Source organism: Elephas maximus, chromosome 5, assembly GCF_024166365.1.
Source record: "Elephas maximus indicus isolate mEleMax1 chromosome 5, mEleMax1 primary haplotype, whole genome shotgun sequence".
Taxonomy (NCBI): Eukaryota; Metazoa; Chordata; class Mammalia; order Proboscidea; family Elephantidae; genus Elephas; species Elephas maximus.
The window spans coordinates 98,994,329-99,019,678 of record NC_064823.1 but is presented as its reverse complement, the minus strand read 5'-3'; the positions used below and the strand labels follow the sequence as shown (position 1 = coordinate 99,019,678).

At 34.6% G+C, this 25,350-nt stretch overlaps 1 protein-coding gene across 12 annotated transcripts in view; it reads left to right on the top strand.

Moving 5' to 3' along the window:
* ADGRL3 (adhesion G protein-coupled receptor L3) overlaps positions 1 to 25,350 on the top strand; it is a 945,099-nt gene that overhangs the window by 166,718 nt on the left and 753,031 nt on the right. The window contains exon 1 of one of the 12 annotated variants that reach the window (XM_049886203.1): positions 17,398 to 18,568. The exons of the other annotated variants lie outside the window; for them this stretch is intronic. The gene's annotated coding sequence lies outside the window, so the exon portion shown is untranslated. Of the gene's footprint in view, positions 1 to 17,397; positions 18,569 to 25,350 lie in introns of those variants that run through there. 12 annotated transcript variants of the gene reach the window in all.

Below are 25,350 nucleotides of genomic sequence, written 5' to 3'. Positions count from 1 at the left end.
TTTTCTACTATTGTATTTAAAAACGGTATGTTATATTCTAACTTTATATACAATTAATTCTAACTGAAAAATGTGTATAAACTAAACTTCAGTCAAAATAAAACTGTCTTCTCAATTTTGCAGACACTGTCTTGATAAATGTGTTATATGTCAGATCAAGGTTAAGGAGTATATTGTCTTTGAAGGCTCTGATGATTGTATTGCTGGCATGGCGAAAGAATCTGTATTCCATTAATGGATGAACTTCTCACTCGTGTGATAAATAGTATACTTTGCAGAGAAGTAAAATTATGAGTTTTTTTTCTTCTTCTGTGGGGAAATGAGACAAGGTGAATATGGCTATCTTGCCTTTAAAAGCTGTTTTCTTTACCAATATACGACAGATCAAAATGCCTTTTCTGTGTCATATACATATGAAAATACTTATCAGATCTTTATTTATTTGAGTCTTTTGGAAATTAAATGAAAAAATGACAGAACTAATATTATCATTTTAAGTTAACTATATTATTTATAGTTTTTATCCTATAGAGCTGTAATGATTCAGGGGACATGATTTGAACTCTGGAACTTTTGAATCCTTATAATTATAAATTAATGAGATTCTACTTCTCTAGTATTCTATTGTTTAAGATGCAGAGAGAACATTACAAAATATATAGTATGCTATCCTAGGGATGTAGTCAATTAGACTCTGCCTTAATTTTACTTTGGTGTAGAATTCATATAGTGTTTTATGTATTCTGAATATGTTCAACTCTTATTTAAACTTTCATTTTTAATGATCTTCCTGATGTTGCTTTTACCAGAACACCCTTCAGAATAAAATTCCGTTTGCAAAAATTAAAAAAAAAAGAAGCTTTCCACAGTCTAAAGTACATTTAAATTTATTTCTCTATGTATACTCTATATCTAATCCAAGAAACCTGTTGGTACAATGGTTAAACACTCCCTTTGAACCCACCCAGTGGCTCTGAAGGAGAAAGACCTGGCAATCTCCTTCTGTAAAGATTACAGCCTAGGAAACCCTATGGCCCTGTTCAACTCTGACATTGGATCGTTATGAGTCAAAATTCACTTGATGACACCTAACAACAGCAGCAACATGTCTAATCCAAGGATTAGAATAGATCTTTCAGGACATTTGGGAAGGAGGGAGAGAAGTTTCATCCCTGGAACTTTTTATAAATTGCTCTAGTCTAATCAGGAAAGAAACTCTGAGAGAAATATTGTATGGTGAAACCCTCCCCCCTCAAAAAAAAACAAAACAAAAAAACCAAACCCACTGCTGTCAAGTCGATTCCGACTCATTAGTGACCCTATAGGACAGAGCAGAACTGCCCAACAGAGTTTCCAAGGAGCAGCTGGCAGATTTGAACTGCCGACCTCTAGGTTAGCAGCCATAGCACTTTACCACTAGGCCACCAGGGTTTCCACTGTATGGTGAAGAGATAATTAATTACTTGTTGCTGAGTTTAAAAAAGTATATTTGGCATAAAATGAAAACTAAACATTAGACTGGATGCTTAATGCTTTTAAAGAAGGAACCAGAGTGGTGTTTCTTTGAGGACCACTTCTAAATGTTGTCTGAGGCACACTTCCTTTCCCAACATAAACTGTGATCTGTTCCCACGGGTCTGGAAAATGTGCCTTGGAAGCACAGCCTCTCTAACCCTATTTTAGAACACTGGAAAAACTTATGGACATTTGTCTCCTATTGGATTTTACTATGTGAATCTTCTTTTCTGTTAAGCAACAGCAAAGACTTGAATGAAGTATTATGTAACATATATTTTAAAAAGACTCATCTAGACAAGACTATAAAATATGTCTTTTCCAAAGTCTCTCGAGCTAGGTGTATGAGACAGATTTGGTAGCATTTTTCTGTTCATCACATTGAATTTAGAAAGAGATTGATCATCCCTATAGGTTAATGGGAGCCCTGGTTGTGCAGTGGTTAAGAGCTCCGCTGCTAACCAAAAGGTCGACAATTTGAATCCACCAGCCACTCCTTGGAACCCCTATTCTACTGTTAAGTTGGATCCTACCATGCTGTTGCACAACATTTTCCTAAATTCATATGCTAAATAGAATATTTATTTCCTCATCAAACATAAAAGAATGGCTATCATAATTCATACGAATTGAATTCATAGCTCTACCTTGCAAAACACGTTTACAAATTAAGTACTATGATGAAGAAAAAAAGTAGAATGATTTTTGTTATTCCTTGGAAGAAGCTGTTGAAAATAATAGAACTGGTTTATGAAAAACTAATAAAATTTTGATTTAAAAATCAATTATCTATTTTTTTGTTTGAAGAAAAGGCACATAAGCAAACGAAGATGCCTGTGTAGAGAATCTGTATCTGGGGCTATGAGAAAGAATAGCCTTTCCTCACTTCTATGAGGAATACGCAGAAAAGCAGAGCTTAAGGCAAACTATTTCTCTCCATTCTGTATTACTCTTAAAATTATTCAGTTTTTTAGGAATATCATTATTGTTTAAGACCATTCTAGTAATGAGAAATCACAGCATCCATCTTGAAAAATGGTTCTACGTCATGTTTTCTCATTCTTCTCCTAGTACAATTTTAAATGCATGAGTGCAGTATATGGCTATTCAGGTCAAATTCTCTTTTAAGACTCATATTCCTGTTATACAGTTTATCCATCTATTAACACCCTGAAATGTCAAAAGCTTCATTTTTAAGAGAAGAATGTCAGTTTCTTTTTCCTGAAAGCAATTTAACCAGCACAAAAAGCAAGAGATTTGACAGTAGCAGCCATCAGGGCAAAGACTGGCTGATGATTTGAGAAAAATAGGAGTAAAGCTTCAAGTACATATCAAGATGCCCCCAGTTTGTGTTTCTAGGACAATGCATGAGAGAAGATAGAAAAAAAAAAAAAAAAAAAAGATCACAAAGACCAGTGTATGTATGAAAAGAGCTACATCTGATTCCTAAATTTCACATTCTGAGACAGATTTCTTCATTCTTCTGAATTCTTTCTAAAAACATCTTGTGACTTTTGTACTGCGACCCAGTGTATCATTGTACTTACAGGAAAGTAGTTTTCAATTAACTATTTTTTACATCTAAATATTTGAAACTGTGATCTCGTAATTAAAATGAATGCTTTTTCTTGGTAATTAGAATTTTATTGTCAACATATTAATAATGAGGATATTGTGAAAATCATGTATGTGTTGAAAAGATGTTGGTTAGAGAGCAAAGAATTTGTATACATTTTTTTTAATAACAATATATAACATGTATTATATATGTACATAATGTGTAATATATAAAATACATCGTATGCAACATCAAAATTGCTTTAAAAATACTATAAATACTATTTGGATCAGTTAAAGATTACACAGGCCACACATAACCCAGTTTTCAAGTTGCCAGTCAAGTTTAACCAATCAAATTACCCTCCATTCTCTCTGAACATTCTCCTTTTATGAGAGAATGGATCGCAGTGGCTGTTTTTATTTTCCATTTAAAAAATGAGTTAGACCTGAGGAATGATTCGATTGTTATCCACACTCCACGTGGATTGAAAATAACCTCCTCTCTGCTCATGCTTTGGGATTCGGGAGAGTCCATGCACTCCTGTAAGGTCTATGAAAGCTCTTTTTCTTTTGCTCATTGTCTCAGTAGGAATGTGCTGCCTTGAGAAGGTCTCGGAGGAGCCTATCTTTAAAGTGTTCCCTCTATAAGCAAAGACCGTGGAGGGTAGCAGGGTTTTTGGTGGCCTGTTTTGCTCGGACTGTAAGTGTGCGGGGAGGTGTGGGGGTGGAAATAGGGTTCATTATGCCTTTCAGTTTATTCGTTTGTTGGTCCCCTGACAACCTGCCAGCTCTCACTGTGGGATAACTGCTCTTTGTGTAATAATCTGCCAACATTCATGGTGGTTGCATTCTCTGTACCCATTCTACTGTGGAACTCCATTACGACTGGGTTTTGAATGCAAACCTTCATGATATCTGGGTATAAACAGTGTGCCGAGCCACAAAGGCATCCTTTGTATTTCTTAGTCTTCTTATAATCCCGTTCTTTTCTTTTTTTATTAAGTTTGAAGAGGGGATTTTCTGGAAATAGGAAGGAAAATACATGCAGTCATCATTCTGCTCCATACTTTCATGATGTGGTGCTTAAGGTGGGGTGGAAGAGTTGTCTTCTAGTTTTAAAATCTGACTTGTTCCTTAGACTAAAATGTGCTAAATGTGAGGCTAATTTTCTACCTGTGGAGATTGGGTGAATTGACTTTTGTTTTCCTGCTTTACCTTGCCTGGCAGGTGGCTGCATTGATTATTCTTGGCATGTAGTTTACAAGTGCCTCTCTGATCCTTATAAACTCTTGCTTTGTCCACAGCAGTCCTGGAGGATTCTTAACCCTGAACTCTCTTCTCAAAGGAAGATGTGCCTCAAACCCCTTTATGCTTACATCCTCTGAGTGTGTTTCACTTATTCTCTGTTCTGTGGGAGTTTTAGGTCATTTTGAGAATAAGGTTTAATGATGAAATCTTCAGTCAGCAGATAAGTGACAATTACAAATTAAACAGGGCAGGTTTATTTCCTTCTCTCCACACACCTACACATTACTTCAGAGAGAGAATTAAAGCCCTGAGTTATGAAGAAAAACAACACAATTGAAATGCTACAGCAAACTAAGAGAAAATCTGTGACCTCTGCATTTTGTCATTCCCTATCCCTTCCCAGGGGTCTTGCATAGGCTTTGTGATGGTCAAGATACTACTCCCCTTCCTCTTTTTCTCTCCCCAGTTTTGTCTTTGTTGAAATCTTTAATTTAGGTAGAAGTGATGTGTTCATTTTTTTTTTTTTTTTTGTAAAACATAAGGGTATAGTGATATTTAAATTGTCATAGTGAGATTTATTGAGTACTTGACATGTGCTGTGATTTACGTGCATTTTCTCATTTAACTGATGAACTTATATGTTGTTGTTAGGTGCCGTCTCATAGCGACCCTATGCACAACAGAATGAAACACTGCTGGGTCCTGTGCCATGCCCACAATCGTTATGCTTGAGCCCATTGTTGCAGCCACTGTGTCAATCCATCTTTTTGAGAGTTTGCCTCTTTTTCATTGACCCTGTACTTTACCAAGCATGATGGCCTTCTCCAGGGACTAATCTCTCCGGGCAACATGTTCAAACTATGTAAAACATAGTCTCACCATTCTTGCTTCTAAGGAGCTCTTTGTTTGTACTTTTTTCAAGACAGATTTGTTCATTCTTTTGGCAGTCCCTGGTATATTCAGTGTTCTTCTCCAACACAATTCAAAGGCGTCGGTTCTCCTTTCTTCTGCATTCATTGTCCAGCTTTCACATGCATATGATGCAATCGGATATACCATGGCTTGGGTCAGGCACACCTTATTCTTCAAGGTGACTTCTTTGCTTTTGAGCACTATAAAGAGGTCTTTTGCAGTGGATTTGCCCAATGCAATATGTCTTTTGATTTTTTTTACTGCAGCTTCCATGGGTGTTGATTGTGGATCCAAGTAAAATGAAATCCTTGACAGCTTTTTTTTTTTTTTTCCATTTACCATGATTTTGCTTATTGGTCCAGTTGTGAAGATTTTTGTCTTCTTTATGTTGAGGTGCAATCCATACTGAAGGCTGTAGTCTTTGATCTTCATCAGTAAGTGCTTCAAGCCCTCTTCACGTTCAGCAAGCAAGGTTGTGTCATCTGCATAACTAGGTTGTAAATGAGTCTTCTACCAATTCTGATGCCCTGTTTTTCTTCATATAGTCCAGCTCAGATTATTTGCTCAGTATACAGATTGAATAGGCACGATGAAAAGATACAACCCGGATACACACCTTTCCTTACTTTAAACCACGCAGTATCCCCTTATTCTGTCAGAACATCTGTCTCTTTATCTGTATACATGTTCCTCATGGACACAATTAAGTGTTCTGGAATTCTCATTCTCTGGAATTTTATCTATAATTCGTTATGATCCACACAATCTAATGCTTTCACGTTGTCAATAAAACACAGGTAAACATCTTTCTAGTATTCTCTGCTTTTGGCCAAGATACAAGAACTTATATATGACCATGGAAATCAACTCTTCCTTTAAAAATGTTTTGGGTTTTAAGACACATGGGTCTATTCATACAATATCTTGTCACACTTTGGTCAGGATATTTAACTTCTCATTACTTACAATAAAAATTAGTAAAAATAGTCCTAACTCAGACTTATTTTGTGGCTTGGTGAAAACGTATGCACACATAATTTTGTGATGAAAACACAAGATCTTAGCACAATGCTTCACACGTATTAAAACTTCCATAAATGTTTAATTAGGAGATTAGGTCTGTTAAGCAAACGTATACAATCTTCAGATTTTTTATGTATATCGGCATGATTTTGTTTTACTTAGATGTTTGTTTAACTCAGTAGTGTAGTAATAATTTATTTTACCCTATGGGAGATCTTAGAGATTTTTAAGTAAACCCTGTACCCATCCTTCATTTTAGGAACTGAGGAACAGAGTAATGTACAGAATAATGTCCAGGATAATGACTGAGCTGGCACTGGATATGGTTTAGTTGAACCAGGAATAGGGTGCACATTTTCTAGCCTCACTGTACTTTAGAATATTAAATTATGGTTGCATTAATTCACAGAGGTTGAGTTCATTACCATTGAAGAACGCCCATTTGATAATCATTTAACAGTGCAAGAGGCTTCATGTTTATTTAATATATTGGTGGTAATGTGAACTTTCTTTCATTCTCACAATTTTAAACAATCTTTAAACTTTTGTTCTAGTGACAACATATACTACACAGATATTTTAACAGCCTTGTAACTAAAATTGTCTTGCCCTATGTATGTTAATATAAATTAGCAAGGATGGTTCTGTAGTTTGGCAGTGGTTTTGCATGATGATGGTGCCCAGGGGGACAATCTTAGGTCTCTTGGTCGTCGGGTTTGTGAAGCTCAGGTGTTTTGGAGCCAATCTGCTGCCAGCTGGCTGATGCTTAGAGCAAACACTCAGGCATTTATTCTTCAGGCAGGGAGAAACAGTCAGTTTGGTCAAAATAACTGAAAAACAACATTAGTTGGAATCTCTGTTCAGGATGAATCCTTTTCAACAGATCTTGGCTGCCATGTAAAGGAAAATGCAAAGTCAGATATGGTATTTAACTATGCTCTTATTCTGCACCTCATAAAGTACTCCAGCTAAAGATGCAGAGCTTTATTTTGGCAGCTGCAGTATGGTGATTAGACTTGTGTTTTAGACAGAACAGGCATCAGAGTCATCCCTCAGACTCAAACTAAATTTGATATTCTGCTCTAGGGAATAATTCTTCTCTGCCCACGTCAGACTGCACGCTGCTAGCCAGAGGATAGCTCTACCAGCTCTGTTACCCTCATGATAAGCTCCATCCCATAATATCATCTTCTCAGTGAATCCTTTTTCACCTTTCTCTTTGCCACCATATCTTTCATGTTTCTCTTCATGATGGTGGTTAGAGCTTTATAATTTGTCTCACTTTTGGGAGGTAGGGACAGAGGGACAAGCATTCTCATTTTCTTCCTTTCTCGGTACAATTTTAAGTCCTAGCGTAATGCTAAGGACATAGAAAAGTGCTCAAGAAAAGTTGAATGAATGCGTGTGTCATTTGGATACCTCTTTGTAAAGTAGACTTTAATGTGGTATCAGTGGTCATAAGAGAATAAATGTTGCTATTGTGCATCATAACTAAATGCAGTTTATATCAGCCTGTCTCTCTTAAAGGAGCCCTGGTGGCACAGTGGTTAAGCATTCAGCTGCTGACGAAAAGACCAGTGGTTCAAACCAGCCAGCTGCTCCTTTGGAGAAAGATGTGGCAGACTGCTTCCATAAATATTTATAGCCTTGGAAACTTTACGTGGCAGTGCTACTCTGTCCTGTAGGGTTGCTATGAGTCGGAATCGACTGGAGAGTAGTTGTTTTTTCCTATCTCTCTTAAACTACTTCTCTTATTCTGGAATACTACTCATCTTGGAGATATCTGGTTAACTTTCCCCTTTAAAGACTCTTTAATACAGCTATTTCTCACTAGTATTTATCAGCAATGGATATAGTATGTAATACTACGACAAGAGCCAACAAATGTTCTCTGAGGTTTTTTTTTGGCCATCCCTCTTAAACTGTGTGTTGGGGAGTGGCGGGTACAATGATGACAGTTTAATTAGTTTGAGGAACTGTGGTAACTTTGAAGTAAAAGAATGATTTAATAACAGTTCTTTTAAAGTCAAAATGTACCTTTATAATATAATTGTGGTAAAATAATACGTTTTTTAAAAAATGTGTATATATTTAATTTGTCTTTTTGTGTTCAGAAAAATGAACATATGTGTTGTTTTCTTTCTGTTCTTTTTACTGCAAAACTATTTTGCTAAATGTATAATCTATAAAATAAATACAATTTCTATTAATAGCTATATTTCATATTTTAAAAACCACTTTTTGTGGGGGTATTTGTTAACCTTGGGTATAAGAATTCTTTTCTTTGAATAAATTTTATCTATTATTACTAAACCCTGGTGGCGTAGTGGTTAAGTGCTATGGCTGCTAACCAAGAGGTCGGCAGTTCAAATCCGCCAGGTGCTCCTTGGAAACTCTATGGGGCAGTTCTACTCTGTCCTGTAGGGTCGCTATGAGTCAGAATCGACTCAACGGCAGTGGGTTTTGGGTTTTGTTTTTTTTTTATTATTACCAAAGTAGTTAATGAATTCTTATTTAAAAAATCAGAGTACAAAAATAGTGTAACCAAGTAAAAGTATAAACCCAATCCTTAATCTCGTGCCTATACACACACACACACACACACACACATTCCTGGTAGGTACATACATGCATATAAAATATTCATTCTTTTAAAAATAGAAATATAATTGTTTACAGAATGTGCTTTTAGATATTTTTGTTACTTCAAAACTTATCTTAGAAATCTTCAGTTAGTATATGTAGATTTATTTCATCTTTTTTAAAATCAGTTCCGTAGTAGTCTTTTACATAGTTGGTTCACAGCTTATTCAGTTCCTTCCTCTTGGACATTTGCATTGTTTTCAGATATGCCTGCTATGAACATAGCTGCTGCAGACATCTGTGAGCATATTTATTATTGGTACATTTGTGCAAGTGAAGAAGATCTGTTTCTGAAAGTGGAATTCCAGGGGAAATTATGAAATGTATAATTAATCTTTTGCTAAATATTACCAAAATACCCTCTAAAATGTGAGAGCTCTTTCTTTCCCATGTTTATTTTAAAGCCTGGTGTTGGTATTTTAGGGGATCTACTTTTTTTTTTTTAAACTTCTGATTATAAAATAATATATATTCATTGTAGAAAATTTTTGAATTTCAGGAATTTTAAATAATAAATATATATATTTTGGAGATCTACCGTGTAGAATTCTATCCCTATTATAATTTGATACTTTTATTTTACCTCCAGTCCATTTTTCCCCGTGTATAATTTTTACTGTGTTAATATTTCACACTTTCATATTGTAAATTTTTTTTCTTTTAGCTTTATAGCATTAGTATAACTGCATCACTGTGTTGTAGGGGGAAAAAAATCTCTAAGTTTAGTGAAGCAAAAAGAAACTTTTATTCAGCATATATTCAAAAGGACAAAAGTTGAGAAGCGGACAAGCATGTTGCCAGATCTATGTCTGCCAGAGTCCAAGGAAATATTACAGAGTAAGCAAGACTGGGAAAATGGACAAGCATGCTGCCACAGCCATATCTGCCCTAGCCCAAGGAATATGACAGAGTAGACAAAGGTGGGAAAATGGACAAGCATGTTGCCACAGCCCTGTCTGCCCGAGTCTGAGGAGGGTTACAAAGTCATCAGTATATATTAACATTATAAATGGGCAAAACCATTGAAAGCTTCACCTTTTCACAGATTGGCTAGAAACTGTGATCTTACATTTTGAATTGCCTTTCTTAATAATCATCGGTATCATCGGTACAGGTTTCAGTAACAACAGTCAGGAGGGTCTTCATTGGTCCAATAAATTTCTATTCGCTGTATGTTAATAGAAAAAGCTAAGAGCAGAAAGTCTTTTGTGTTCCGGCTTACGTGAAAGTTTCCCTGAAAGATATTTTCCAAGATTATCTTAGCTATTGTCTTTATACCTCAGGGCCCAGTTGATGTGTCCTTGTGAGTCCTTGTGAGCCCAGCTCCAGCTGGGTCACATTCTCTATGCTCAAGGACAGGGAATAATAACTCCAATTTTATTTCCTAAATCAACTGAATTCAGTGAAACACCAAATTACTGATTACCTATTAATCTATTATAAAGTGCTAGCATGATACTTTAACTATGTGCCTTTATTTTGATACTTGATATGCTGCCATTTCTAGCAGTCAAATAATAAGGTGAGAAATATCTTTTATATGAAACTTTTCATGTATTTCATAGTATCATCTTAGGCCGTATTAAAAGGTATGTGACTATTGTGCTAAGTAATAGGACTATCATGATGGATTTTGGTGTTGTTCCCCAGAAAAGCTGTACGAAATACAATCCCTCTTGAATGGTTGGAGGGACTCTTTTGGTATTCCTTTGCTATTGCTGTTCTTTTTTTTTTTATTAATGAGAATTAGAAGGCTACATTATTTTATCTTGAGTCCCAGAGTATTATTTCTTATTTGTTATACACCTTTCTCTATAGTTTTGGCTTAAAGTTGTAATTTGAACTAAACCTCTTGAGTCTGCTGGTTGGCCAACAGTATTAGACTGCTCATGAACGTGTATGTATTATATACTTTTACATGTTTGTTGGGGTAACCAATGATGAACTGTTGAATTATACAAATATTTAAGTTAGTGATGATGAGAACTTTAGGCAGCCTTTCCAGAAAATCTTCTACCTGTGAAATCTCCTTTCTAATTTGTGTATTTCTGAATGATCTCTGAGGACACTCTTATTTCTTTGTCCATTCCTCAAACACAGCTTGTACTTCAGGGTGGAAAAAGAGGGAAGCATCTTCTTTGGTTGCTATTACCTCTTTCATATTTACTTACTTTTTTGTGACAAGCCATACTCTTTTGAGACTTCTGCCACCTGGCTTTACCATTGCCTTCCTGTCTTACTTCTGGCATGACTGACCCAATCATTTTCTTTATTCAACATTCTAGCACTAGTCTCATATCTTTCTGCTCACCAAAACCATAACCTTGTATTCAGTGATTCGAACAGCTATCGTTTTCACACATCTCATACCATAGCCTGTCAGTTCTTTGCACTAACCATGTCTACTAAACTAATTTCTCTGCCATTATTATCCTAAATCTCGTCATTACCAGATATTTCAACTTTCAAAACCACAACAATCAGGCCAGCCTCTCTTACTACAGTCTCCTAGTTTTTCAATTTACTTTCTCAGATTCCTTCATAACATCAGTAGTGTTAATACATTGATTTTCTTCCTTCCATGTTAGGTTCTTGGATCATCGTCTTTCCTACAACCTTGCAAATACTCCCAAAAGCCTTGCTTCTTCTTCCATCACATCAGCCTGGTAAAATGCCTTACCCAGTGTGAAAAGTAAAGTGTTGGAAAGACCCTGGCCAGGTCAGACTCTAGTCCTTGCTCTTTTGCTGACTAGCAATATAACCTTGGCAAGTCAACTCACTAATCTAAGCTCCATAAATTGTGGTGTTTGGACTAGATCATCATTTTCCAAAATGTAATAGACACTAAACCTGGATGTAACATGAGAAAAGAGTTTCACAATCAAATGAGTTTGGAAAACACAGCATATTTATTCTTCTTACAAATTCACAAATTCACAGTGCTTAAAAAAATCTTAAAGGCCCTGAGAATTCCTATGTTGTTGTTAGTTGCCATCAGGTCATTTCCAACTCATGGCAACCCCTATGGGGGGGGAAAATTAATATTGTTTATCCTAGCTTTTTCCTCCCTTTTTGACTATGAAGCTTGATTCGTATCTGCAGAAATTGGGTTCAATTGAACATAGTTTGGGAAATGCTGGGCCAGATATCTTTTATATTATTTTGACCTTTAATTTCATGATCCTATAACTGTATGAAGCCCCGGTGACATAGTGGTTAAGAGCTTGGCTGCTAACCAAAAGGGCGGCGCTTCGAATCCACCAGCCTCTCCTTGGAAACCCTGTGAGGCAGTTCTCTCTGTCCTACGTGATCGCTGTGAGTCAGACTCAACTCCATAGCAATGGGCATAACTTTACATGCATGTTCAGTCACTCAGAGTATCCTCCATAGGTATACTTCACTGTCTCCATAATTCAGTGAGATGGATTTATGCTACATATCACACACAAATAAAAAAGTGCATTGACAGTAGTCCTTCTTTAAAAAGCATTCTTCTGAGATCAGCAGTATTTTATATGCTATATGAGAGAGAGAACTAAAATGATTCCAATGATTTGTTAACTACAATGTGGCACTTAATCCCATATGCCATAGTTGTCATCCAATTAAAATGAAAGTTTCTTTAAGACCTTCCTTCAAAGGCACTTGAATGAAAAAGTAGGTACTTTTTTTTTTTTTTTTGGAAATGCATATGTATATATAAGAATTTCCAACAGTTGCTTTACATAATTTAGTAATTCTGATTGGTTGCCTGAGTAAGTATAAGTTAAACAGATAAATGCAAGTACAGGATTGTAAAGTTCAAAGGAAATGCAAACTTGATTAACAAAAGTCAGTGTCAGAGACTAATTGTAAATTTGCTGCACATAAATCCTTGAATAATGTTCCCTAAAAGGTCAGCCAAAAGTCCTTCTTCAGCCTACTGTTCCTTTGAAAAGAATTTTCAAATTTAGGTATTTCCTGGCATCATGAAAGTCAAGAAAATCGTAAGACTTTAAAATTTTTATTTGAAGTTTCTTTTGTAAGTTAAAATGATGTGAGATTGATGAGAATAACAGTTGAGCCTGTTCTGGTCTTTAAGTAATAAAGAGATTTAGGTTTTAATGGTGTTAACTAAGTTGTATAATATGTGCATCAGAGCACTGTAACTTTTATAGATTTTTTTAAATAATTTTTATTGTGCTTTAAGTGAAAGTTTACAAATCAAGTCAGTCTCTCACACAAAAACCCATATACACCTTGCTACACATTCCCAATTACTCTCCCCCTATCAGCCCGCTTTCTCCCTCCACTCTCTCTTTTAGTGTCCATTTCACCAGCTTCTAACCCCCTCCACCCTCTCATCTCCCCTCCAGGCAGGAGATGCCAGTGTAGTCTCAAGTGTCCACCTGATCCAAGAAGCTCACTCCTCACCAGCATCTCTCTCCAACCCATTGTTCATTCCTATCCACGTCTGAAGAGTTGGCTTCGGGAATGGTTCCTGTTCTGGGCCAACAGAAGGTCTGGGGGCCATGACCACCGGGGTCCTTCTAGTCTCAGTCAGACCATTAAGTCTGGTCTTATGAGAATTTGGGGTCTGCATCCCACTGCTCTCCTGCTCCCTCAAGAGTTCTCTGTTGTGTTCCCTGTCAGGGCAGTCATCGGTTGTAGCTGGGCACCATCTAGTTCTTCTGGTCTCAGGATGATGTAGTCTCTGGTTCATGTGGCCCTTTCTGTCTCTTGGTGTTCTTCATTCTCATTTGATCCAGGTGGGGTGAGACCAATTGATGCATCTTAGATGGCTGTTTCCTAGCGTTTAAGACCCCAGACGCCACTCTTCAAAGTGGAATGCAGAATGTTTTCTTAATAGATTTTATTATGCCAATTGACTTAGATGTCCCCTGAAACCATGGTCCCCAGACCCCTGCCCCTATTATGCTGGCCTTCGAAGCATTCAGTTTATTCAGGAAATTTCTTTGTATAGATTTTTTTTTTTTGCTTATTTCATTGTCCTAAATTTCTATTTTGAGAAAAGATTTCTAAATTTGACTTTTTTCCATGTACTGTTAGCATATAAAGACTTCATGTGAGCATTATTAGTTTTGTCTTTTTAAATAATTATGTTGGTTTTATTACAAATATGGGATGTAATTTCCCAAGAATATAGCAGAAATAATGAGTTAGTACTTAGACATTTTTTTAGCTCTGATGATTAAATGATTACTTCAATAGTGTAATTTTTCAGCTCTACATAATTAATGACTCTGAATAAGCAATTAAATTATGTTTAATTTTGGTAACTGTTATGATTAAATAATTACATATTTTGTTATTTCTAAAAATTAATTGTTTCATTGGGTGTGATGTTGATTGAGTTCTCATTCACTTAATTTATTGACTTGTTTTATGGGAAACATTTTCTAAGTGAAACGAAAAGACTTACTGGTAAAAACTCTAAGATTTCATGGGCAAGAATAAAAAATTTGGTCTGAGTACACGGGCCATTAAGCATATTATTAACTGGTTTAAGGGCTCTACCAAGAGGATGTTCATTATTGAGACTTTCTAGAAGGAAGTTTTCTATGGCATACCACATTTTTCTGCCTCTTCTAAAATACTCAACATTTTGTTAATGACTTAAAAAAAGACATCAAAGAGAATTTTCCAAATTTGCAGAGGACATTTACATGATAGCAAAATATTATATTTTAGAAACAAGTTCCAAAATGGTCTGTATAGGCTATAATTTTTATAGAAGAAGAGGCTTATGACATCTTAGGATCTTTGCTTCAAGAAAATGTCCAAGGGATACTATGTTAGCATGAATTTGGTTAGGAGAAGCTCATGTGGAAAAGACTGAAGGTTTTTCTTCATTCACTCAACCTGACCAAGGGCTTACTACATGCCACATCCTGCTGCTTTGGTATCCTCAAGGAACTTACAGTAACAGAAATAGAAACAAATTAGTGTAGTCCAATCATATAGATACTCAGAGTAGAGGGTTTGTATAGGTACAAAATTAAAATAATTTTCACCTTGGCCATCACATTGGGAGTTTGCGATTCTGTAATCTTAATACAGTTTGACAGTTGTGGTGCTGTCACAAAGAAAGCTAATGTTGATGTGAATTGTATTCATGACAATAGATATTATTCTGAGTAAGGCTGTTACACTTAGCATTAAAAAAAAAAAAGCAGGGGTTAAAAAACAAACAAAAAACAACTTGGGAACATTCTTAGAGGTAGAAACACTTATGACTGTGAAGAAATTCCACACCATATTGTATAAGGATAGATTAAAAGACTGTTTAGCTTGAGGAAGAGAATGCTTGGGAGGCATGATAGCTTTGTATAGATGTTTGTAGATGCCGTAATACACGTTCTCACCATTCTACACCCTCCTATAAATGCCCAGGGTGTTTGGGAGAGTTAACACACCTTTCCAAGGACCCTAAATTACATGCAGGGAGTGTGTTAGGGATCTTAAGCATCTCCACTGGTATGTGAAACTTCGCCTAGCTTGATAACGAGGAGAATTGTTTAAACTCTTTATGTGCCTTTCGTTATATCAAAGTGAAAATTTCCAACTTTGGGAAGAAAAAAGAAAGATATACTCATATATTTCATTTTTTCTGCTACCAAATGGAGAGGTATATTAAATTTGATTCCCCCTAGTGCCAGAGTCACTTCCTACAGCTGTGTAGGAAGACACATTAGCTCTTTCAGGCCAGCAGGTATCATTTAACATATTATTGAAATAATAGAGCCCACTGTGTTATTAACACACCATTCTGGTTTTCAGTATATAACCTAAAACTACTTAGAATGGTGTTTTGAATCCTACAGTATAATGCCTGAATGCAGCAAACTGAAGAAAGATGGTTGCCTGTGTTAAGCCTCTGACTCATATACAAAGTCCCAGGGAAAATTAATGACTCAAATGAAATGAAAGGACCTATCACAGGTGCTGTGCTCCTTATTAAGTTAGGCACTAGAAAATTTGCATATTCTGTGAAAAAAAATGTTAAAGTTTTGAACTGTGTTTCAAATCAGAATCAAAATAGGATTTAACCAATTTAGTCTATGGTGTCTTTCTTTGTTAACCCATATTTGGAACATGTTATTTTTTTATTTTTTATATTTGGAGAATTTGCATTTATTTTCTTCTGTTGAAAAAGTCAGCCTGAGATACTTGTTAAAAATATGTATATATTTTTAATTTCTATCTAAACAAGTTATAGTCAGACTTTTTTTCTTATTTCTCAAAAGAGAACATCTTTGATAGTGAACCTGACAATTATTTTACATCTTTTGGATCATTTCTTGTTCATCACTTATTAAAAGCAGTGAAGCTGACTTGTTATTGTTTCCTCTTCATCAGCAACAGGCAAGTACCCTTAGATATTTTTATCACTTTTGTTTAACTTGTAATAAAAGAAAATATTATTCTATATATAGGAAACACAAATTACCTATAAGAGGAAACCAAATCAAATCAAACCCCAAAACCCATGCACATGTGAATGTTTTTAATCAACATGATTGTAATGATTATTTTCCTATGTAATTGGTTGTTTATTTTGCATATTTTTATGTCATATAACTTGAAATTACTAGGAGGACAGTTTGAATGTGTATTGAGAAATTATGAATTTTTTAATAAAAAAGGTCACAAGTTGCTATTTTAGGAGTCTGAAATTAATCTTCCATGAGTACTTTCAATGAGATTGTGTAATAAATATTTTACTTTATTATTACAAAGCACAGTTGTGAAAAATAATATGGCGTATTCAAACAAGTATCTTGGTAGTGCTTCCAGAATAAATGTATATTCTTAAAATAAATTAACAAAAGTTATATTCTTGGAAAGTGCATGCATAATTCTCAAATTAAACTTTTACAAGACAGAATTAAAGTTATTTAATGAGTAAAAATAAATTCTTTTAGTAGAGACAGCTTGAATGTGAGAAAAAGGACTAGTCAAAAGTATAAAATATGGTAGATATAATAATGAATTTAAGTACTTTAGTAAATCATGACTGAGCTATTTTATTAACCATTGTTTCATAAACTGGAAGACCTGGCAATCTGATAAATCTACCTTTTAATATTCAGTGGTTAATTTTTAAAATAAATTTTTTCTCTGTCTTTTACTGCAGTGGTTAGCTAAATCTGTCTTAAAGAATATGAAAATCTACACTCATGGCAAAGTAATAATACACACACGAGTAAAAAATTTTACTAAGAAGTTAAAGCTATAATTCTAACAAAGTCCTTTTTAAAAGAAAAAAAAATTAGTGGTGAAGAGGTTGGGAGGGTAGTTATTTAAGATATATATATTTAACTGCCTTAAAATGTTTTCCTTATTTCTAGTAGATAAGAACAGATTATGGTTGAATGGTATATAAATAAGTTTTTGTGATAAATCGCTCATTACCATATATAAAAAAGGTAGCACTATTTTAAAAAATACCAGTGCATTTTGAATTTTATGTAGTAGCAAAACATGATAATAAACAAGTTTTTGTTTTGGTATTTAGAGATGTGTTCCCTCAATGGATCCATCCATGGATTCCTTTTATGCATGGCTTTTGACATTTAAAAAATATTCTCCGAATAACAAAAACAATAGCAATTTAAAAATATTTTTATTCTACTGAGAACCACTTATGATATATTTTTACATTTGGTCATTGCTTTTTTATGAGTGATTATAGAAAATAAAACGCAGCAGTAATAACCCATTGGTTTTGTAGCAACACATCTCTCTTTCCTAGAGTGCTACACCATGATTCTCTCTGTAAGACCCATCATACTTGAAAACACAATGTCCCTTTATAAACTTTGATCAAGTGCAGACTCCTTGTTGCATCGTATACAAGGCTATAACTGCTTACCTTTTTTTACCATGTCTCATAGGTTTGTGGTGAGTGTGAAATGAAATAATGCTTCATAAATACCAGTGTGTTCATATAAAGTAAGCATTCGACAAAAATTTAGCTAAATGATACTATTTTGCATTAGACTGTTGGCTGAACTGGGCTTTATTCTCTGTAGTATTCATCCTGAGAACCTAAAACTGTGCGTTGTCCATAGTAAATATTTGTTGAATGAATGAATGAGTGAATGAATGTTTCATAGATGATATTTTCACACTACACCTTGCAGCTTCTGGTTTGTCTTTTCTCCTGCAGAGCCACTGGTGAGTTCCTATTGAGGCGTTTTGGTTAGCAGTTGAATGCTTACCACGTTGCACCACCAGGCTCCCCAGGCAAATATAGACCTTCGTAGTAATAGTCTTGGCAGAAGTCTAAACTTAAGAAGAGTGATGTGGTGCTTTTTCTGTTATTCCTAATGACTACTTTACTACATACAGGCAGTACATGATTTGAGTAATTTATGAACTGAAAATATTCAACGCCTTTTATTTCCAGGCTTGCAGCTGAAAATGATTAGAGAGGAACCGAGTCTCCCTGTCTAATTGTGCCCAGGTTCAAAAAATCCCAGGAGGGGAATTTTCTTGACATAGCTACTGTTGTTTAGCGAAGCAAGCCCTAGGAGAGACTGCAGCACCTGTTGAGCTACTTGGTCAACAGTGGAACTTCCCAGAAGGAGGAGTTTGCTGCTGTTCTGGGCCAAGTTATTCTGGAGGTTTAAGTTGCCATTTGTTTGTGTGCTTTTTTGAATAAGTAAGTAAACAAAAATGAATAAATATGTATATTTGCATCTGTTTATATGTGTGCATATATATGTGTATATATGTGTTTATGTATCTACATATGGAGTCAGTGGTGGTTCGATGGTAGAATCCCGGTTTGATTTCCAGCTACTGTACCTCATACACAGCCACCACCTATCTATCAGCCGAGGCTTATTTGTTGCTATGTTGCTGAACAGATTTCAGTGGGGCTTCCAGACTGAGAAAGACTAGGAAGAAAGATCTGGAGATCTGTTTCTGAAAATCAGCTAATACAACCCTGTGTATCACCGCAGTGTAATTCACAAGCAGTCATGGGGATGGCAGAAGACCAGGAATAGGGGGTTGTGCATGGGGTTGCCTGAGTCAGCCTGACTTGAAGGCAGCTAACAACAACAAATCTACACATACATACAGATGCTGCACTCTTCCAGTTTTACATTGTGATCTTTTTTCTTTTAATGCCTTGTAAGTTTATGAGTTGTTTCTATGGAAAATCTGGTGAAAAGTTCATTTAATTATTTATTTTACCAGTTATGGATTAAAAAAGAATCCTGTAAAATGACTGGATGTTCCCAGTTTCATCCCAAAGGATAAAGTAGATGTCTTAAGGGTAGCTTTATCTTTCATACCATTTTCATGTAAATGTCTACCTCCTTTATCGAGGCATTTTTTAATTGCATACACTATTTCTCTGTTTATTACATATAACTTTTAGGACAGAATGGAAATAGCTTATCTTGGGTTGTTTTCCCATATATTATATTTGTGTTTAAATTTAAATTTTTATAACTAATTCCTTTAAAGGACCACAACAAACAAAGATAGGATTTGCTATGCAACATTACAGGATAAAATTAGTGACCGATTACAAAATTTAAATGACGGGGGAAATATTAAACTTTGTGTTGTGATACTAACTTGGAAAGGTTGTGGTTCTTTTGGTAGTTATGTTGAAATCCATGAAAAGCTCTTGGAAGATTTTTGAGAAGTTTTTATGATCAGAGCAACAAATAAGTCTGGGGGAAATGTCATATAGCTCAAAGAGGGTAATAAATGGCTGTGACATATTAATAGTTGAGATAACATAGGAAAGACACAATTTAAAAAATACATGTATGAGATGGGTTGTTCTAAATTAAAAAAGCATTAAAAGCCATATTCAAATATAGAATGTGAACTTGATAAGATCCTTGTTTGAAGAAATTAGCAGGGAGACACAATTTTAGGACAGCTTGATAAATGCAGAAATATTAAGTGATTATTGTTAAATGAAGTGTGAAAATAATGGTTAAGTGGTTAAAAATAGTGGTTAAATATTCTTATTTTTTTAGATATGAATACCAAAGTATATAGGATTGAAATATAATTCTGACTTTAACTTATTTAAAGAGTTAAGCCTCCACATTCCCCCCTCCTCCAAAGATGAAGCAAATAGAGAAAAATGTTAGCAGCGTTATATGTAGGTGATGGTTATGAATGTGTGCTTTAGACTTTTCTCCCCACTTTTATAATTTCATTTTCTAAAGAAAATAAAGTTTGCCAGTACTGTTTCCCAATTTCTAATATAGCAGATAGGTTTAATAGCCTTATTTTCATTTTTTCTAAGTAGAACCTACACCCAGACATACTTTGTGTTTCTCTTCTCTCAGAGACATACAATACATAAATAATAATTATAATATCAGGTATTTACTGGGTATTTACTATGTGCCATATATGGTCTAGGTGATTCACTTTTATTCTTTTAATCCTCACAACAACCCTGTGTTGACAGTTATATAATTCCATTTCATAGAGTAACAAAGTGAGACACATAAAAGTTAAGTGACTCGATTTAGATCCCACAAATAGTAATCTGAAGATCTGGGTGGGATCCTTGGCAGTCTAGCTACATTGCTCATGCTATTAACTACACTCCATGGCTTCTAAAAAATAGTTTATTCCAAATACTTGAAAGTTGTAAGCTTACTACAGCTTATTACAAAATGGACTTCCAAATACATAATTGTTTAGGAAACAATTATGTTAATGTCATACCAATAATTCTAGGAATGTAGAAAGGGTTAATTTGAGGAGACAGTTTAATGGCTGAGGGTGCTTATTTTTGAAATGGAACACTATGGCAAAAGTAGTGTATTTAATACACTGCATATAAAATCCTATTATCCATAGATGATAAGACTTTTTTTTCTTTTTTGTGCTTTAGTGATCCAGATAGAATATAAACTTTGAACTCTGACTTAATAAGCTGTTGTAAGATATATAAAGCTTTCAAAATTATTAATCAGTAATGTGAATGATCTGCCCATTACCTCTGAGTTCAGAGAGGCCAGGACAGTGGGTTCTGAAGAAATTAGCATGATTTATTAGTAGTTTCAACTCATATTCATTTCAATTTATCAGCATGACCTTGGTAAGACTCTGTTAAAAAGCTTCTAATGTTCACCTTGAGTCTCTGTTCTGCTTGGTTTGAACAGTGGTATAGTTTCATGGTGTCTGTCCTCTTTTCAGTTCATACTTGCTAGAGAAGGTCAGTCTCTGGTTTCAACTTTTCCTTCAGTCACAGTTTGAATTGATCAGAATATTTAAGGTCAGTGGATGAGAATAATTTGTCCTTGGTCCTTTACTGAAGTTCTTAAAAGTAAAAAAAAAAAAAAAAGATTCATTTTTTGAAAATAGGAATATAGAGAACTCTGGTCTTGTACTGATTATTTAACTGCCTGAAGGGTGATGTTAGATGAGACACTTAACTAAGGTTCAATGTTCTCATCTTAAAATTGGGTAAAATGAAATCTAATCTGTTTACAGAACTGTTGTAAGAATCCAGTAAAGTAAAATGTTTTTTTATCAGCTATAAACAAATACCACATCTGCATGCATTTATTATTTTTATAGTTATTTTTCAGTAATATTCCGTGTTAATTTTACCTTAAACCACTTCTAAAAAATCATTTTCTGAGAGACATATATTTCACTCTCAGCATATATGTGTGTATATATAGCCCATATCTTTTGATGATTTCTCAGTCCTTACATAATAGTACATTATGCATTCCACAGAGATTGAGGTGGCTCCTACTAGGTATAAGGAATAACTATTACACTTGTTATAAAGACATTTTTGAAGTTCTCAGGTAATGATACATATAAAAATATGGGAATATGCATTTTAGCTACCCTTTCTAAAGTGGCCATTTGAAAATTAAATAAGTTGGTTTTAGTCTGTAGAGGACATGCAGCTGAACACTCTGTGGTTACGTCTATTTGGGCAAAGTTTGCCTTGGCAGTCATAGCAAACCTTGACCCATCGTCTCCTTAAGATACGGAGATATGTAGTGTTTTATTGCTGAACATTTCACTTCTCAGCACAGATATGATAACCTTCCTGAGGGAAGTTATCCTGGTATATGGCAGAAGAGAAAAGAAATGGCTGTTTTTTTCCCCCCCCCGAATAAACATTGGTTAAATGGACTGCCGAAAGAAAGAATGAACCTGTCTTTAAGTATAGCCAGAATGCTCCTCAAAAGCAAGGATGGCGAGACTACATCTCACATACTTTGGACGTGTTATCAGGAGGGATCAGTCCCTCAGAAGGACATCATGCTTGTTAGAGGGTCAGTGAAAAAGAGAAAGAACTTCAGTGAGATGGATTGACACAGTGGCTGCAACAATGGGCTCAAGCATAATAAAAATTGTGAGGGTGGCACAGGACCAGACAGTGTTTTGTTCTGTTGTACATAGGGGTCGCTATGAGTTGGAACTGACTCCATGGCACCTAACAACAAATAAATGAAGAATAAATTAATGTTAGGTTTCAAGAAGATTCTTTTGGCCTCAGAGATAATATTCACGTTAATATTTAAAGTTTGAAGTATAATCCTGAAGCTATTCATTAATTTTTTATTAACTTGATTCTTTTGATTATGTTTTCTTTGATCCAAGCAAATATACGTGGATGTTATTTTCATAGAAAGACTTTGACATTAGTCAAATACAGGTAGAATATATAGAGTGTAATATTTATGACTGGTGGATAGAAGAGATTATACAAATTTGACCACATCTTTGTTTCTTTTTATTTGTGATAAATTTCTTTTTTATTCATCCCATCTCTCTCTTCCAAAACTGGAAGAACGTGAATGTTTTTCCTCTTACTCACATTACTTATCAGCTAGTCTTCTCATTGATGTCTATGTAAGCGTATAGATTTCTCTATCCAAAAACTGTGATGTTGGAAAAGAGTGCATGTGAGCCTCAAGAAATACATAGAATTTCCATGAACACTTAAGGCTACACTGAAAGCACTGTGTACTAGTACATCGTTAGTGAAATGGAACATTGTTTCTATTAATGCACTAAAAATGATGCCACATAGTAAAAATCCAAGATTAGTTTTCCTCAATAAGGAAAAAAAAATCAGTTATGTAACTAATAACCGTATACTGTAGCTTCCTGCATTTACAAAATACTAATTGTAGTTTTTCTTTCATTTTGGTGAGCATTTTATAATACTGGAGTGAGGCAAACAGTTCATTCCATGGGATATTTGCCAAGGTTATTGCATTAAATAGCTTCTTTCAGTTTTTACTTCTTAATTTTCTTTGCGTGGTTTCCTTCTAAATTAAAAAAAAAAAAATTACAATTTTCCTTGCAGTTTCTTAATATAAGCAAAATGGCTTGCAAATGCATTTTATCATTTATCCTACTGAGGAGAAAGATAAGTGTAAAATAACCAATTTAAATATCCAGGACTGCAAAATCCTCCCATGAAAATGTTCTGTCTTCAGTTTGACTCAACTGATCAAAACATCAGCACCTTTTCCTCCCTGAATACTTTCAACCTGTATCTCATTTTACTCATTAGTATTTGACAAGTTTTTGATAAAATTTAGTGGCAAAATATAGTGCTTTATTTTTTTTTTAATAAAAAAGTTGTTCAGATTATATGTGCAAAGATGAGTTAATTGAAGTGGCACTAATTTTAAATTCTGTCATCACATATTCAGTTCATTATCCATTTGCATTAGGGCATTTTGTAGTTTATTTTTCATGTAGGTCAGGAGAAGTAATGACTTATAACCTTACTTTTATTAAATAATTACACATTCTGATTTTACAATATGGATTAATTATGATGTCATTTAAAATAGTAAACAGGACTAAGAAAATGTTTTTCTAAGGGCTTAAATTTTAATATAATTAAAATTAAATAATGCACTAGAATTTTTTTCAGTTACAGTGAATGATAATTTTAGAGCATGTTGCTATTTTTCCATTATCATATTAGTGTGTGTCTGTTACGGAGGACATGAAAAAAAGAGAACAATAAGAATTTTAAAATTACTGGTTAACTAAATTTTAAAAATATTTAGTATGTATATATTTTCCTTTTTTTTGTTGTTGTCAAGTTGATTCTGATTCGTAAAAAAAAAACCCACTGCCGTCATCTGATTCATAGTTATTTAAAAACAAATAGTTATGATATTGAATAGCTTGGTTTCCTGATTTACTTAATTCACCTTGTATTACAAGTTTTTAAATAATCTTTAAAATTTTAAAGATTACTTAACATTTTTCATACTGAGGATTGATTCATTTATGCACCAAGACCCATATTTTTTGCAGTAATTTAGTATTAATAATTGGAAGTTATTTAATGACAATGAAACCAAAAACCCATTGCCATTGTGTCGATCCGATTCATAGCCACCCTTCAGGAAAGAGTGGAACTGCCCCATAGGGTTTCCAAGGAGCAGCTGCTGGATTTGAACTACCAATCTTTTGTTTAGTAGCTGTAGCTCTTAACCTCTGTGCTACCAAGGCTCCTAATTTAATGGCAATACATGGAAATAATAGTTTTTGTACACACATGGACATTATGTCTAAAGCCTATAAACACTTAGATCTATCCGGAAAAGAGAAAAATTAAAAAAAAAGTAAATAATGAATTTAATATACACCATGAAAAAATATTAATCTAAAATAAATCAGAAACAAGTCACCTACAAATTATATGTGAAGGAAATGACTAGGCTTAGAGAAACAATATGGCCTAGCATTTAAGGTACAGACTTTGGAACCAGAATTTATTCTGCACATTTAGCTTCTCTATTTTTTATTCTTATAGAAGTTTGTGAGTACTTGTGAGCGTGAAAAGTGATGATAGAATTTTCCTCCTCCAGCCCTCTCCAAATTCACCTCCATCAGGCTTTAATCCTGACCATTCTACCAAAACTATTCTTTCCACTGTCCATGTTGCTAAATCCAAAGTTTCAGTCTCAGTTCCTGTCTATCTTGATCTGTTAGCAGCATTTGAAACAATTCATCAGTCCTTGAAACACTTTTTTCCAGCTGTCTTCCAGGTCATCACACTTTCCTAATTTTCCTTGTATTTTTCTGGCCATTCCCTTAGTTTTCTTCAGTGATTCCTCTTCATTCTCTCCGGTCTTCTAATATTAGTGTTTCTCAGAGCTCAGTTTTTTATTCTTTTCTGTTTCCTATCAAAATTCATCTCCTTAGGTGATCTCTTCTAATTTAGCACTGAAGATCATCTAAATGCCTAGGAAACTCTATGGGGCAGTTCTACTCTGTCCTGTATGGTTGCTATGAGTTGGAATTGAGACAGTACACAACAAAAAATCAACAAATGCTTATTGTCTTAGTTATCCAGCACTGCTATAACAGAAATACTATGAGTGGATGGCTTTAAAAATCAGAGATTTTTTTTCTTACAGTTTAGGAGGCTAGAAATCCAAATTTAGGGCACCTGCT